Source organism: Acromyrmex echinatior, chromosome 3 (assembly GCF_024713525.1).
Source record: "Acromyrmex echinatior isolate Ae372 chromosome 3, ASM2471352v2, whole genome shotgun sequence".
In the NCBI taxonomy this organism is placed as follows: domain Eukaryota; kingdom Metazoa; phylum Arthropoda; class Insecta; order Hymenoptera; family Formicidae; genus Acromyrmex; species Acromyrmex echinatior.
Window position 1 is genome coordinate 6,375,972 of NC_141854.1, and position 16,577 is coordinate 6,392,548.

At 33.5% G+C, this 16,577-nt stretch overlaps 1 long non-coding RNA gene across 1 annotated transcript; it reads left to right on the forward strand.

The window, feature by feature from the left end:
* The first annotated feature begins 1,288 nt into the window (after window positions 1–1,288).
* Window positions 1,289–2,222, forward strand: LOC147910168 (uncharacterized). The gene is made up of 3 exons (XR_015544681.1): window positions 1,289–1,616; window positions 1,726–1,801; window positions 1,874–2,222. It is a non-coding gene; the product is annotated as an uncharacterized LOC147910168 (long non-coding RNA).
* The last annotated feature ends 14,355 nt before the right edge of the window (window positions 2,223–16,577 follow it).

Genomic DNA, 16,577 nt, shown 5'->3' on the forward strand with positions numbered 1-16,577 from the left:
GTGACGGTTATGTTCAAGCATGTATAAGTCAAGCTTGCACTAATAATAGTAATCTCTGAAAAGTTAATAATTTTCGAATTATGTAATAAATAAGAACTTTTAAAATAATAATAATTTTAAATAATTAATAATATTTAAAATAATAATAATTAATAAGTGTCAAGGTTAATGGATTCAGCGCAGGAGTTGCGTACAGTTATTAATAAATAACAATTACTTCTTCATAATATTGGTGTCTTCTTTATTTCAAAATCTTGAACGTTTTGATTCGCTTTATAATCATCCTCGGCAATATAACAATTAGCAATATAATCCGTCCAAAACGAGTCACTCTCAGACTGTAGTGGATTCTGGAACAAAGTAATCAACATATTCATAAGCTTTAAAAAATTTGTTTTAATTTCTAACTGCGATAATTTACTTAATTTAATAATAACACGTGTCGTGAAAATATACAAATTGCAGTTATCAAACGTGTATGACCAATGCTTCCAGATGGTTGAAAAATTGAATGGTACGGCAAAAAAAGCAGAAGATTTAAAGCTTAGGTCGGTATTTGTAGTCAAATCTTAGAGGATCCGCACAATAAAAGAAATAAGGAACAGAGAACAGAGAATAAGAATTTCAACCTATCAGAAATCATGTATTATGGAATACACAGTTTCTAATAGGTTGAAATTCTTATTTCTCTGTTCTCTGTTCCTTATTTCTTATTATCCCTATTTTTAGGGCAACGACATCCCTAAAGGCTTAAACACAACAGGCACAGGCAACAGGGAATAACGTCCAATCAGAGCTCTGGTATGTAAGTTCGATATTATATTCCAGAGTTCTGATTGGATGGACGCGGACGCGCGTATTCGGCTATCTTTAAACGTTAATATCTCGTTAATTATTGCGAGCAAAATGGTATTACAAAATGGTAGAGGATTTTTCTACTCAATTTAGTCCACTCTATTTGCTCAGGACGAGTGGGGCTGTATATTCATGACACCCTGTATATACTATACTATCGTGTATATATTAGGTTAGGTTAGGTTAGGTTAGGTTAGGTTATACTGCGTAGACGAGATACAGATTAAACTAAAGCCATCTATTGGAAAAATAATGGATTTCTTTTTACTATACCTAATATATACAGTATACTATGCTATCATGTACACATATATACTATGACTAAGCATCATTCAAAGTTCGCGCGAAAAGCAGTGATGCGAATTTCGGACCGCTTGCAGCACGATTATTAGCATGAAGAGAGTATAGACGGACGCCCACGCATGCACAAGTATACACGAATATAGACTCATTGTAGTGTATATATCTTCTTATGTCCCCTCTAGTAATCGTGCTCCAAGCGACCCGGAATTCGCATCACTGACGAAAGCAAATTCAGTACCCGCGCTGGTGAGAAGGTGAGAAGAGAGTGAAAGGGAAAGCAGAACCAAATCGAAAATCGACTGAGAAGTGCAAAGCCTGACATAAAGAGAAAAAAATAGTGCGGTGTCCAAGACAAAATTGCTCCGAAAAGGCGATTTAATGCGTAATGCTGAATTGTTTGCTGACGTTCAATTGACCTCTTCTTTATGAAATCGGCATATATAATGGCAGACTTTTTGGTAATTCCAAGTCAAGACAGCTAACGAATGACAATGTTAATGACAAAGCGTTCTACTCTGCAATTCCATTAATGATTCCGAAAGATGATCAATATTGCATTTGTTGCAGTCGACTTTGGTGTCTCTTGTAGCGTTTCGAGGATGTGTGTTCTTGGCGACTGATACATTGGTGCCTCGCGAACTAGGTATGGCATTGTCGAATATAATCTTGAATTTGTGTCTTCATATTACTGCATATATTATTGTTTAATTTGCAGATATGTTTTCGTGATGTTCTTGTGACTGCCTGCTGCAGATTCATGATTTTTCTGGATTATTTTTATTCTGTCTTCCACTGGAGAAGTGATAACAATATCAAGACAAACGGAAATCAATACAGATCGTAATTACAATTAAATTCATTTTTGTTTATTATTATTAACAGCCGTTATAAGTTTATCTTTATTTAATTACAATAGAGATAGAGAGTATACATGAATTAGATATATAATGATTAAATAATGAAATGAATAACAATATAAAATAGCATGAAATAGTATAAAATGGTATTAGACAAAATTTATTTATTTTTTTAAAAGAAGTCTCGTTTCTCATCATAATTTAATTCTTATAAAATAAGTTGCTCTTTCGGAAGAATAATCGCATACTATTTTATATTGTTATCCATTTCATTATTTAATCATTATATATCTGATTCATGTATACTCTCTATCTCTATTGTAATTATATTTTACTATGTTTCAAATCAATACCACATGATTAAATATATGTATTATTCTACTCTTATTTACGGTTATTATAATTTACTTAGTTTCTAATCAGCCTTTAGCTGCTGTCTTTTACATGCATCTGTCGCTTTTATTATTATCATGTTTTTATTTTTTACTACTTGTAAATAGTTGCACAAAGTTGTTATTATTATTATTAAACAGATCTAAAGAATAGAAAATGCTAAGACTTGAGAATTATTTTTCATTTCACAATTTAGGTTAAAAATATATCACGTAGTGTCGGGTAATTAGTTATATATTAGTTATATAAATGTATTATATAATATTAGTAATGATTAGATTAATTAATAAAGTATATCATCAAGTTTTTAGTGGAAATTTAAATTTATTAAAATGAATTTTCAAAGTGCAAAAAAGAAAATAAGAGAAACAATCACCAATAACCTTGATCTTAACAAATATCCAGGATGGATAACAAATGTGATCCTGAACAACATTCAAGAGATTTTAGCCGGACACCTTGCGTAATGCAAATGCCGGTAGTACTGTAACTTTCGAACCTTATAATTGTACCTAACCTTGTAGATTATCTGTAATAATAATTTTGTGAGTTTGTACATGCGTTTGGTCGAGATACTTGTTAGAGATATAAAATCTATCGCTATGTGTTCTTACTAATTTAATAATATGCTCTTTCTCGAGAGCAGTTAAGTGTTCGTAATAATGGTAGAATGTATGATAACTTATCGGAATTATTGAAATTATTTTCTACTATTGAATTATTGTTTATATTCGCTATGTTTTCGCAATTTTCGCAATTATCGCTTGTATTATTCGTATAATTATTAATGTTATCGCTAACGGAATTGATCACGGTGACACTTTATTTATCACTTTTTATTTATACTAAATGCATTCATTTTTCCTTTTTCAGAACAGAGTACGCGCAAGATTAACAATCAAGCCTCACATGAGGTGAGCATGTTCCTTAGAGCTATCAAGAGGGAATGGTTCTACCAGCGTGAATAAAGAATTAGCGATGTCTGGTGAACAGAGAGATCTCTCGTAAGTGCTCATAGCTAAAGCCTCGATAGAATTAATAGAATTAATATTTGTAGAATTAGTAATAATAGAATGAGATAAATTATAAGAAATAATAGAATTAGTAGATCTTTTTATTTAAGTTGTTATACGCCATGACTCATCGAGGGATGAATCATTGGTATTATTAGCGCGTAAAAGCGTTTGTTTATTAGTATTAGGTGTTGGAATTAATTCATAGCGTTTTACAAGAGATGGCACAAGCAGTACACTATTTCGTTGTTACCTATAGTTCTGTATACATTGTAAACATCTATCATAGGACGTCATTTGCCGTACATAACCTTTCTTGAAATCATAAATAACAATACTGTATAATTCATTGAATATGTCAAAATTTGTGCCAGATAAAGTGTTTTTGCGGGGAGTTTTGCTTCATTACTTTAATATGAACAAAAGTGCAGCTGAAGCTCATCGTATTTTAGATGTGTATTTTGGATGTGTATAGTGAACATGCTCTGGCTGAGCAAACGTGTAGGAAGTGGTTTGCACGTTTTAAAGCTGGTGATTTCGACTTGGATGACAAGGAGCGACCTGGTCAGCCGAAAAAATTTGAAGATAACGATTTGCAGGCACTGCTCAATGAAAACTCATGTCAAACACTTAAAGAATTATCTACGTCATTGGAAGTTGACTTCTCAACAATAGGAAAACGTCTTAAAAGTTTGGGCATGATCCAGAAGGAAGGACATTGGGTCCCATATGAATTGAAACCAAGAGATATTGAGAGACGTTTTCTCACGTGCGAACTGCTGCTTCAACGGCAGAAAAGAAAAGGTTTTTTGCATCGGATTGTTACCGGTGACGAAAAGTGGATCCATGACAATCCAAAGCGCAGAAAGTCATGGGTTAAGCCCGGCGAACCATCAACATCAATGGCAAAGCCCAATATCCATGGCTCAAAGCTCCTGCTCTGTATTTGGTGGGATCAGAAGGGTGTCATATACTACGAACTGCTAAAACCGCATGAAACCGTTACTGGAGATCTCTACCGACGGCAACTGATGCGCTTGAGCCGTGCATTGAAGCAAAAACGGTCGGAATACTTCGAAAGACACGATAAAGTCATCTTGCTGCACGACAATGCTCGCCCACACGTTGCAAAACCGGTAAAACATACCTGGAAACACTTAAATGGGAAGTGCTACCGCACCCGCCGTATTCTCCTGATATTGCACCTAGCGACTACCACTTGTTTCGATCATTAGCTCATAGCTTGTGCGAGCAGAAGTTCACATCTTACGAAGATTGTACAAAATGGTTCGATTCCTGGATTTCATCTAAAGATGAACAGTTCTTCCGACGCGGTATTCATTCACTGCCCGAAAGATGGTCAAAAGTAGTAGAAAGTGATGGGAAGTACTTTCATTAATGTATTTTTTAATGCTCATGTGAAATAAATAACATTCTTTCATTAAAAAAACGCTACGAATTAATTCCAACACCTAATATTAGGCGTGATAAGCAAATCTTTAATGTTTTCTTTTATTACAGGCGAACTTGAGCAAATGGAGGTTTATTAATTTCATTTGGAGCTTTGGAGCTCAAGGTTTTGATATAGCACCAGGATACATGCAATGGAGACTTATGAGAGAGCTCGGCGACTTCTAAAAGTCGAATAGTAGATATTAAGACTTCTATTTTGTAATCAAGTGTATTAATTATTCTAATATATGTTTTATTGTTTATGCAGGTAACTAGCTGGGAGAGCATTCCAGTGGAAGAATGGAACGTGCGTTCCCCTAACTTAAGGGATAGTCTCGCTGGCTAATAATAATTCTAATAATACTAATAACCATTAGGTCCCAAGGAATACATGTCCTTCGACTCGATAATTGCGACGTACCTCGTTGAGCTCTGATTTGCGAGACTATCCCTTAAGTTAGGGGAACGCACGTTCCATTCTTCACTGGAATGCTCTCCCAGCTAGTTACCTGCAATAAACAATAAAACATATATTAGAATAATTAATACACAGAAGTCTTAATATCTACTATTCGACTTTTAGAAGTCGCCGAGCTCTCTCATAAGTCTCCATTGCATGTATCCTGGTGCTATATCAAAACCTTGAGCTCCAAAGCTCCAAATGAAATTAATAAACCTCCATTTGCTCAAGTTCGCCTGTAATAAAAGAAAACATTAAAGATTTGCTTATCACGCCTAATACTAATAAACAAACGCTTTTACGCGCTAATAATACCAATGATTCATCCCTCGATGAGTCATGGCGTATAACAACTTAAATAAAAAGATCTACTAATTCTATTATTTCTTATAATTTATCTCATTCTATATTACTAATTCTACAAATATTAATTCTATTAATTCTATCGAGGCTTTAGCTATGAGCACTTACGAGAGATCTCTCTGTTCACCAGACATCGCTAATTCTTTATTCACGCTGGTAGAACCATTCCCTCTTGATAGCTCTAAGGAACATGCTCACCTCATGTGAGGCTTGATTGTTAATCTTGCGAGGAAAAATGAATGCATTAGTATAAATAAAAAGTGATAAATAAAAGTGTCACCGTGATCAATTCCGTTAGCGATAACATTAATAATTATACGAATAATACAAGCGATAATTGCGAAAATTGCGAAAACATAGCGAATATAAACAATAATTCAATAGTAGAAAATAATTTCAATAATTCCGATAAGTTATCATACATTCTACCATTATTACGAACACTTAACTGCTCTCGAGAAAGAGCATATTATTAAATTAGTAAGAACACATAGCGATAGATTTTATATCTCTAACAAGTATCTCGACCAAACGCATGTACAAACTCACAAATTATTATTACAGATAATCTACAAGGTTAGGTACAATTATAAGGTTCGAAAGTTACAGTACTACCGGCATTTGCATTACGCAAGGTGTCCGGCTAAAATCTCTTGAATGTTGTTCAGGATCACATTTGTTATCCATCCTGGATATTTGTTAAGATCAAGGTTATGGGTGGTGATTGTTTCTCTTATTTTCTTTTTGCACTTTGAAAATTCATTTTAATAAATTTAAATTTCCACTAAAAACTTGATGATATACTTTATTAATTAATCTAATCATTACTAATATTATATAATACATTTATATAACTAATATATAACTAATTACCCGACACTACGTGATATATTTTAACCTAAATTGTGAAATGAAAATAATTCTCAAGTCTTAGCATTTTCTATTCTTTAGATCTGTTTAATAATAATAATAACAACTTGTGCAACTATTTACAAGTAGTAAAAAATAAAAACATGATAATAAATAAAAGCGACAGATGCATGTAAAAGACAGCAGCTAAAAGGCTGATTAGAAACTAAGTAAATTATAATAACCGTAAATAAGAGTAGAATAATACATATATTTAATCATGTGGTATTGATTTGAAACATAGTAAAATATAATTACAATAGAGATAGAGAGTATACATGAATCAGATATATAATGATTAAATAATGAACAATATAAAATAGTAGGCGATTATTCTTCCGAAAGAGCAACTTATTTTAAAAGAATTAAATTATGATGAGAAACGAGACTTCTTTTAAAAAAATAAATAAATTTTGTCTAATACCATTTTATACTATTTCATGCTATTTTATAGTGTTATTCATTTCATTATTTAATCATTATATATCTAATTCATGTATACTCTCTATCTCTATTGTAATTAAATAAAGATAAACTTATAACGGCTGTTAATAATAAAACAAAAATGAATTTAATTGTAATTACGATCTGTATTGATTTCCGTTTGTCTTGATATGTTATCACTTCTCCAGTGGAAGACAGAATAAAAATAATCCAGAAAAATTCATGAATCTGCAGCAGGGCAGTCACAAGAACATCACGAAAACATATCTGCAAATTAAACAATAATATATGCAGTAATATGAAGACACAAATTCAAGATTATATTCGACATGCAATACCTAGTTCGCGAGGCACCAATGTATCAGTCACATCCTCGGAAACGCTACAAGAGACACCAAAGTCGACTGCAACAAATGCAATATTGATCATCTTTCGGAATCATTAATGGAATTGCAGAGTAGAACGCTTGTCATTAACATTGTCATCGTTAGCTGTCTTGACTTGGAATTACCAAAAAGTTGCCATATATATGCCGATTTCATAAAGAAGAGGTCAATTGAACGTCAGCAAACAATTCAGCATTACGCATTAAATCGCCTTTTCGAGCAATTTTGTCTTGGACACGCACTATTTTTTTCTCTTATGTCAGGCTTTGCACTTCTCAGTCGATTTTCGATTTGGTTCTGCTTTCCCTTTCACTCTCTTCTCACCTTCTCACCAGCGCGGGTACTGAATTGCTTTCGTCAGTGATGCGAATTCCGGGTCGCTGGAGCACGATTACTAGAGGGGACATAAGAAGATATACACTACAATGAGTCTATATTCGGTGTATACTTGGCATGCGTGGGCGTCCGTCTATACTCTTCTCTTCATGCTAATAATCGTGCTGCAAGCGGTCGAAAATTCGCATCACTGCTTTTCGCGCGGAACTTTGAATGATGCTTAGTCATAGTATATATGTGTACATGATAGCATAGTATACTGTATATATTAGGTATAGTAAAAGAAATCCATTATTTTTCCATAGATGGCTTTAGTTTAATCTGTATCCGTCTACGCAGTATAACCAACCTAACCTAACCTAACCTAACCTAATATATACACGATAGGATAGTATATACAGGGTGTCATGAATATACAGCCCCACTCGTCCTGAGCAAATAGAGTGGACTAAATTGAGTAGAAAAATCCTCTACCTTTTGTAATACATTTTGCTCGCAATAATTAACGAGATATTAACGTTTAAAGATAGCCGAATACGCGCGTCCGCGTCCATCCATCAGAACTCTGGAATTAATATCGAACTTACATACCAGAGCTCTGATTGGACGTTATTCCCTGTTGCCTGTGCCTGTTGTGTTTAAGCGTTGCCCTAAAAAAATAGGGTAATAAGAAATAAGGAACAGAGAACAGAGAAAATAAGCATTTCACCTATTAGAACTGTGTATTCCATATACATGATTTCTGATTAGGTTGAAATCTTATCTCTGTTCTCTGTCCTATTTCTTTTATTGTGCGGATCCTCTAAGATTGACTACAAATACCGACCTAAGCTTTAATCTTCTGCTTTTTTTGCCGTACCATTCAATTTTTCAACCATCTGGAAGCAGTGGTCATACACGTGTGATAACTGCAATTGTATATTTCACGACCACGTGTTATTAGTAAATTAAGTAAATTATCGCAGTTAGAAATTAAAACAAATTTTTTTAAAGCTTATGAATATGTTGATTACTTTGTTCCAGAATCCACTCCGTCTGAGAGTGACTCGTTTTGGACGGATATATGCTAATTGTTATATTGCGAGGATGATTATAAAGCGAATCAAAACGTTCAAGATTTTGAAAATAAAGAAGACACCAATATATTGTTATTTATTAATAACTTTACGCAACTCCTGCGCTGAATCCATTAACCTTGACACTTATTAATTATTATTATTTTAAATATATTAATATTTAAATTATTATTATTTTAAAAGTTCTTATTATTACATAATTCGAAAATATTAACTTTTCAGAGATAACTATTCTTAGTGCAAGCTTGATTTTTGCTTCTAAATTGCTTTTGAACATAATCGATCGTAGACATTTGGGTAAATGTCGATGTATTAGATATAACAAATTAGATAAGAAACAGTTTTCAAAAGTCTTGAGGACCATAATATGAGGTATGCAATCAATATACAACAATTTAAATGTTATATAATTCTTAATAATGCTGAATAATGGGACCCATGGTACAGGGTGTAGAATATATGGCGCCACTCGTTCCGAGAGGTAGAGTGGACTAAAATGACTAGAAAAAGTCAATATCACCCTTTTGGCTCGCGCGTTCGGTGAGCCGTCACTTGCCAATAGTACGTCAGATGGACGCGCGTATTCGGTATATTTAAACGTTAATATCTCGTTGTATTGCGAGCACATTGCAAAAATGGACAGTGAATTATAGGGAATAGTACTTTTCTACTAAAGGTTTACGTAAACTCGACCTGCTCGGGACGAGGGGGGGACGTATATTCATGACACCCTGATATATAATATTATATAATTATATATATATATCTGTTACATTCATCTTGATGAGATTATTCAAATGATATAGACGTTTGGATAAACACGTTTCGATTAATTATATCAATGTCTATAACTCGAAGGACCTTTTGAGAAAAAGTGATTGATACATTTGTGAGTTTTTTATTTCTGTTTTATTACAATTCATATTTTATTTAATTATATACTCCAATACCACGAAAGCCATGAGGATTCACCAATTGGGTTATCCATTGTAACGTCTTTTTCGTATACAGCAGAATTATCGTTATATTATGGTAACGGATTATTATAAACTCAACAATATAAAATGCAAAGGATATAAATATCTTTAAAATGCTTTGTAGCCTTTTAAGAACAATTTTGAATGGTGACTTCAATTTTATAAATGTTCTAAATCCTGATTTTGCACTTTATTATTGAAAACTTATTCTCTATAAAAATTATAAATCCTTTTACAATGCATCTGTATAAAAAGAAGAGCATAAAAAACCACCACACAGTTATAGTTGGATATTAATTTCATTACATAATTAAAACATTAGGACGTTGCGGCCACAATCTGCCATCTCAGTAAATTCAATATTTTAAAATGCAGAGTACATATAGCCACATTAAATTCAACCATCGTAATGAATTTATGATTATGGTTTTATTGCTCTTCTTTTAACGTTTTGATTATAACACGTCGTTTATGATGATACAATGATATGTATGTACTATATGACAAGGTCTTCTCTAAGGATATGTCTTATAAGTATATTAATATTAATTTTATTTATAGTTATTTGTATATCTGAAATAACTTTAATCACTTAGAACGTAATAAACTTTCGGTATATCTTCCACGGATGTAAGAGATGAAACAATATAAAACAAAGTGTAAGAAGACTGATATAATAATCAAAAGGATTACGTTTGCTTTGAGGCGATAAATGTTTTGTAAATGTTTATAATTAAAAGGATACAAAAGGTTGCCTGTCAGTAAAATTAATCAAAAACTCGAACAGTTAATTGGAAGGTAGTTAATCTATATAAGTCTTATGGGAGGTCTTCGAAATTAAATAGCATTTTTATCACACCTATTGGTACATGTGCAACTTCTCGAAATATAGTATTTCTTATTCATCATTCTAATTGAGGAAACGTTTAAATCATCAACCTGTCATTATACAAATAGTAGGCAATGACACACAAAGGCAAGGATAAAAGTGCATACGTCAGTCTTATTCATAGGAAGACGTTGTAAATAAACTTCGGAAATCAATTTTTTAAAGACCAATGAACTCTCTCAATACTAATTCGCGCTGAAGATGACAGAAATTATAATTTTGTTGTCGTTCAGCAAAGTGGCCATGCGCGATAGGAAACTATTAAAGTATCATGAAGTATATGGAGAATCATATCTAACATGACAATCATCAAGGAAATTTGTCGATCACCCTCTGTCTTGGATTTCTGGGGCGAAACACACACTGGTAGGTACAGAATCAGCATGTCCAAATAGCATGGATGAAAACGGAGCGTATACAAATTACCTGTAAGATATAGAGTATACATAAATAAACATATTAGCAGATGGAAATATGATGTTTATGACTGAAAGGTTAAGTGCAAAGGACAATCGGTAGTTGAATAGAATGGGAACCTTTCCGAGGATACCGCTTTGGATAAAATGGATATGGAATCTCGATGTGGGACCGTCTATTGACTTTTGAAGAGAACGATTTGCTTCCAACTGTGCCAATATAATAGGAAACTACCAATGAGTAAATGTTTTCTTCCTCCGTTCATTCTTCTTACTGTTCGGACATTAAAATTTTTGTTGAACGGAAATAAAGTTATATATAAAATAATAATAATAATAATAACTAATAATATAATAGTTAACAACTATGGGAAAGAGAATGTATTCAATTTATCATTGGAGCTTATGGTAAGCATATAAGTTATCTTTTTTTTGTACGTGAAGAGTATGGTCTAATAGTTCTTCAAAGAGCTTCGTCATCAACAATACTTTTATATGACATAGAATCTTGCAAATTGCAAACAAGTAAAATTAATAAACGGTCACAATTTGCTGCTAGAGCATAATGATTAATACTGGATACAATTTTGTATCAAATTGTAAAACCCTTTTTCCTTGTCTTTCTTGCAATTACTTTCGCATCCAAATTTGTTGGCGTTGCAATTTCTTCTTTTAATTTTTAAAATTTAATAATAATTATCACCACGCAGTTAACATTCATCGTGTGTGTCGTTAATAATTAAAAATAAGCGCTGTTTTGCCCATCTTTTTTTAGATATTTTTTGGCTTGCAATCGACGTTTAACAGGATAATAAGCAAATTGCGTTTCTATTTGAAGAGGCGGTCAATAGTCTACGATTACGTTGGACCATTTTCATCTTTTGATTGGGTAAGGCAAGGGGAAACAAGTTTGATATCGTGCCAAATGCAGATTCATTTTGTATAAAAACGCCATTCTAGAAGCGTTTTGATAGGAGCATAAAACAATATAAAGAAATTAATAAAATAATAAAAGATCAAATAATAAAATAACTAAATGACATAAAATGAAATAAAATAAAATACAAAGAATAAATAAAATAAATAAAATTAGAATCGAAGTTTTACTACAGTTGGAATGTTAAGATGTTGACCTATTCACAGGGTGTTCTTGAGTAAAGTCCGGGACTGCATTGGGACATAGAAGGAGGCAAGGGGAACAAAAAATATTATATCATTTGAAAGATCGCTTTGTCGAATTAAAAAAAAAACATCTAAAGTTAAAAACTTATGGGCACGTCATTTGGACGCCCCCCACACCCCCCGGTCATTGAAAAAACTTGATTATAGTAACTTGTAGCGCTGTGCGTTTTTAACGCGTTTACCGTTGAATTATCCAACTTCAAAACGCGTCATTGAAAAAAAAAAATTGATGATAGTAACTTTGTAGCGCTGTTTGAGTTTAACGCGTTTCCGTGAATTTATCACCTTCAAAGAGTCAGCGTCAGTTAGCACTTCTGGGCGCGTTTTCTAGTAGTCTTCTAAAGGCCAGACTTATAACGTTGGACTAAGGGTGGTATTAGATGATACCACGATACCGCGCATGATGGTCGCATTAAAAATAAAGTAGTACATTAAAATAAAGTTGTCTCACATATTGTACTACTGGCTCAATCGCTAAATATCAAGATACTGGTGAGGGTGATGCAGAGTATTACAAACATATTCAATATAATATGTCCGAAATGAAGCAAGCTGCTTGCGTATTGGCCATTTTTTTAATGAAAAGTGCGGCAGACAAGGAAGAGCCAAAAGAAACGTATGTGGTAGTCCTTAAACCACTAAAAACGAAAGAATATAGTTTTTATCTGCGTTACTCCCACACTGTGAACCTGGACGATTTGGATTTCACCACTATTTTCGATTCTACTATGCAATTTGGGCTGTATTAGAAATTGTGGGCGTCATTTGCAGACGTGTATGTGGTCAGTGAGACTATAAATCCAGGCGGAATGTCTAACTTTAACTTTGAGTATAAGAATAGCGGAGTGGTAGACGAAAAGTAAGCACGGTAAGCGAATGATGGCCGTAGTAAAAAGCAGAAACCCGCAGCGGCACACTGGAGGGCGCTTTTTCGCTCGCTCTCTGCATCAAGAGCTTCAATGATCTCTATGAGTTTTTCAATATTAGTGGGTTTATTATTATAAGTGAATCATTCATTACAACTTATGAAGTTATTTTTTTTTGGGACTTCAAAACAGTGTCCAGCTAATTCTTAGCCACTTGATGTAAAGGGAAGAAAACAGCGCTCGAGGAATTAAGATTTGTGGGATTTTCCACCCGTATTGGGTAATTGGTGGGAAAAACACGTTACAATTAGTACATTATGTATTTATCTTCAAGCATGCGGCAATGATATATTCAAGTGTGTTTATTTTAATTAAACACAACTATGTCTTTCAGTGTCCAAGCAGGATCAAACTTTAAACTATGAAAACAAGCCACAGTATGTTTTACTAACATTTGCGATGCGCATTTATCATTTTCTCTTCGTGGAGTAAATTGGTGCGTATAGTCAGCCGTTAGGCAATGAAAGGATATTGAAAGATAGCACCTTTGACAAAAATTGAAACATACAAGAACAGTTTCCTAAAGAAAAAATGTATTTCTTTGGAGGAACCATGGCTGCTATATTCATTATGGAGATGAGGGTTGCCGCTTAAAACATACTGCGCCGGCCATACCCGCACGAGGGAGGCAAGAAAAGACATTAACGCAGATAACATTGTTTATAATGATCGATTAAGTGCCAGATGCTCACGCGAAACGGATTATCTTCGGAATTTGGGGCAGAGTCATGGAGGATGTACAGAAAGCCCATTATTGCAGGTAGACCACAACCCATGAACATGATAAAAATCAATTGCTGCATAATGGCTTCGTAAAGATCCAAGAACGATTTTATGTAACATCAGCCCTATGGAAACAGCAAATGATGTGCACATTTAGGTTCAGAGAAAAATTAATAGAAAATAGATATGTTTTTACAGGACGTGTCCCAATTGTGGCAAACATAATAGTACTCGAGAAGCCATCAGTTAGAGACTTTTCTGTCCATATTTCAACAAAAGTACCGTACCATGGCAATGAGACAATATTAAGTCATACGTTATTATTAGTAATATAAAACATAATATTTATACGACAGTTATTGATGATAACTTGTAGTAATATTACTAAACGTCGTACGAATTATACTAATAACTTTTTAAAACGATTATGTTATGTTTAAAAACAGTAATAAAAAAACATTGTAAAATCTCGAAAAGCTTTAGATGTATTTCTTCATATTATAATAAAATATTGTATGATAAAAATATATTTTAAAAAATAATAATAAAAATATAATATATTTTCTCGTATTCTACTAGGGCTAAGACTGTTGCGTCTTTATATAAAATTATTGTGTATTTTCAACATCGTTGGCTCCATGAAATATTAGGAAATTGACGAAGTTGCGAGGAAATCATATTACGAAATCTTCTTTTTCGTTACTGGAATTGATGGCAAAGAAATTGAGGCGGCGGCTCGTACTGCCTCGTTATTTGTGCCAGCATAAATCTATCTTGGTGTGAGTTTCGGTAGCCTTTGCTTCGGCTGTTCTCTGAAAATAATAGATAGCATATGGATATATGTATACAAATTAAAATGATGAGCTAAAATGCAACATAATAGAGGAGTCCTTTGGTGCAGATTTCATTTGTCGTCTTCGTCTTCGATATTCCTATGTGGTACAGACTGGAGATCGAGACAGTTCTGAAATAAAGTAATAATTATTAATATGTGGTTTCATAAGAATACTTCAAATATTTTCGCAATGCTGTTAACATATTTCTAAAATTAAAAAAAGTGTTTTCTGGTATTCACTCTCTCTTAATATGTGTCCGAAAAAGGGTTAATGAATAAAGGAAAAAAACCAGTCTTATCCGAATAAATTGTGGCCCTCACTTGGCCAGCTCTCAGCTGAACAACCACAATAAAACAGGTGTACAGAGCGTTGTCCATTTCTTTGGACTCTTCACTAGAGATACCTTTAAACTAAAATCAGGTTGTTTTATTTTAGATTTAATATAAAGTACTGTTATATTTACATCTAATCTTGGTATTCGGTACGTCTGTTGTACGAACCTAAGGAAAACTGAGAGCTTTGATTATAAATAGATATGTTTAAAGCGGCGAATTAATCTAGGATCTATAAGATAAGTATAAGGATCTTTGTTAACTTACAGGGAACCTCTAAACAAGAACATTTATATATAGGTCGCGGCAAATTCACAATGTAAACGTAGAGATAAATCTTGAAAGAAATGATTAGAAAAAGGGAATGCGACGAAAGAAATTAGATCAGCAAAATTTTAATGTGAGAAAGAATCACTATATAATAATTTTTCCAAAGTTTCACCAGTGGTCATGTTAACCAGGTGAAAATGATGTCGGGGTGTGTGAATTTATGCTTCGATGACTTTTGACAAGTTTTTCTATATGCGTACGATCGTACAGTTTTTCGTGGGGAAATTCTCCTTAAAATTAACATCAGGAGACGTAAAAATGTAGTTATAATTAGCAGACATAGGATAGAATAGTTAATACATTATGCAATATTTATTCACAAAATAGTAATAAATTAACTTTACTGCTTTGAGGATAAAAATAAAGATTTCATCAAAAAAGCTTTGCTATTCCCATTAGACAGATGGCCTTATATTCCAGCATGCCCCCAATTATTCACATTAAAAGCGTGATATTCTCTACAAAAATTTAAAGTGTAAAAGAATATGTATGAATATGCAGACAAATATTTCAAGATCTTGAAATCAAATAAACTTTACTGTAGCATTACATGTGATATAATTCATTCACAAGTAGGTATATAATTCTTTGTACTTTATTTTCTTTTACTGACGGAATCTGTCTAAGCTGTAATCAGACTGATGAGTCGCACGACAGAAATGGCGATCAACGCTTCTCAGTTCCACGTCTTACGCGTGACGCGCGCGCAAATAATAACCATGAGTCTATATTTGCACATGTAAATCTGATCTGAAACGTAGTGGCAGTTGATGTTATTTTATGTATTAGGGAATTGTGTTTCGCTGGCGTTATGCGACGGCTTTTTAGCCTCTCCCATGCCCTTTTCTGGTGAAGGAACATGAAAAATTCCTAATTCTGGTTCTTCCATTCGGGATACGTTATCCTGTAAGTTGTGTATCGTGTTTATTGTCTTTCACGCTCCTTTCGTTCGGTCCCCTAGCTCTGCCGGGCCTAGGCGGACGAGGACGAACTTGTCCTGCTCTTGTTGTGTGCGTATGTCTCTTGTTTCTTTCAAAGCATCTACGTCGGCCGTTAAGGCGTTCGCACGTCGTGTGTGCGGTTCTTCGTTGCTTTCCGCCTTCTGTTCGTTTGGGATGT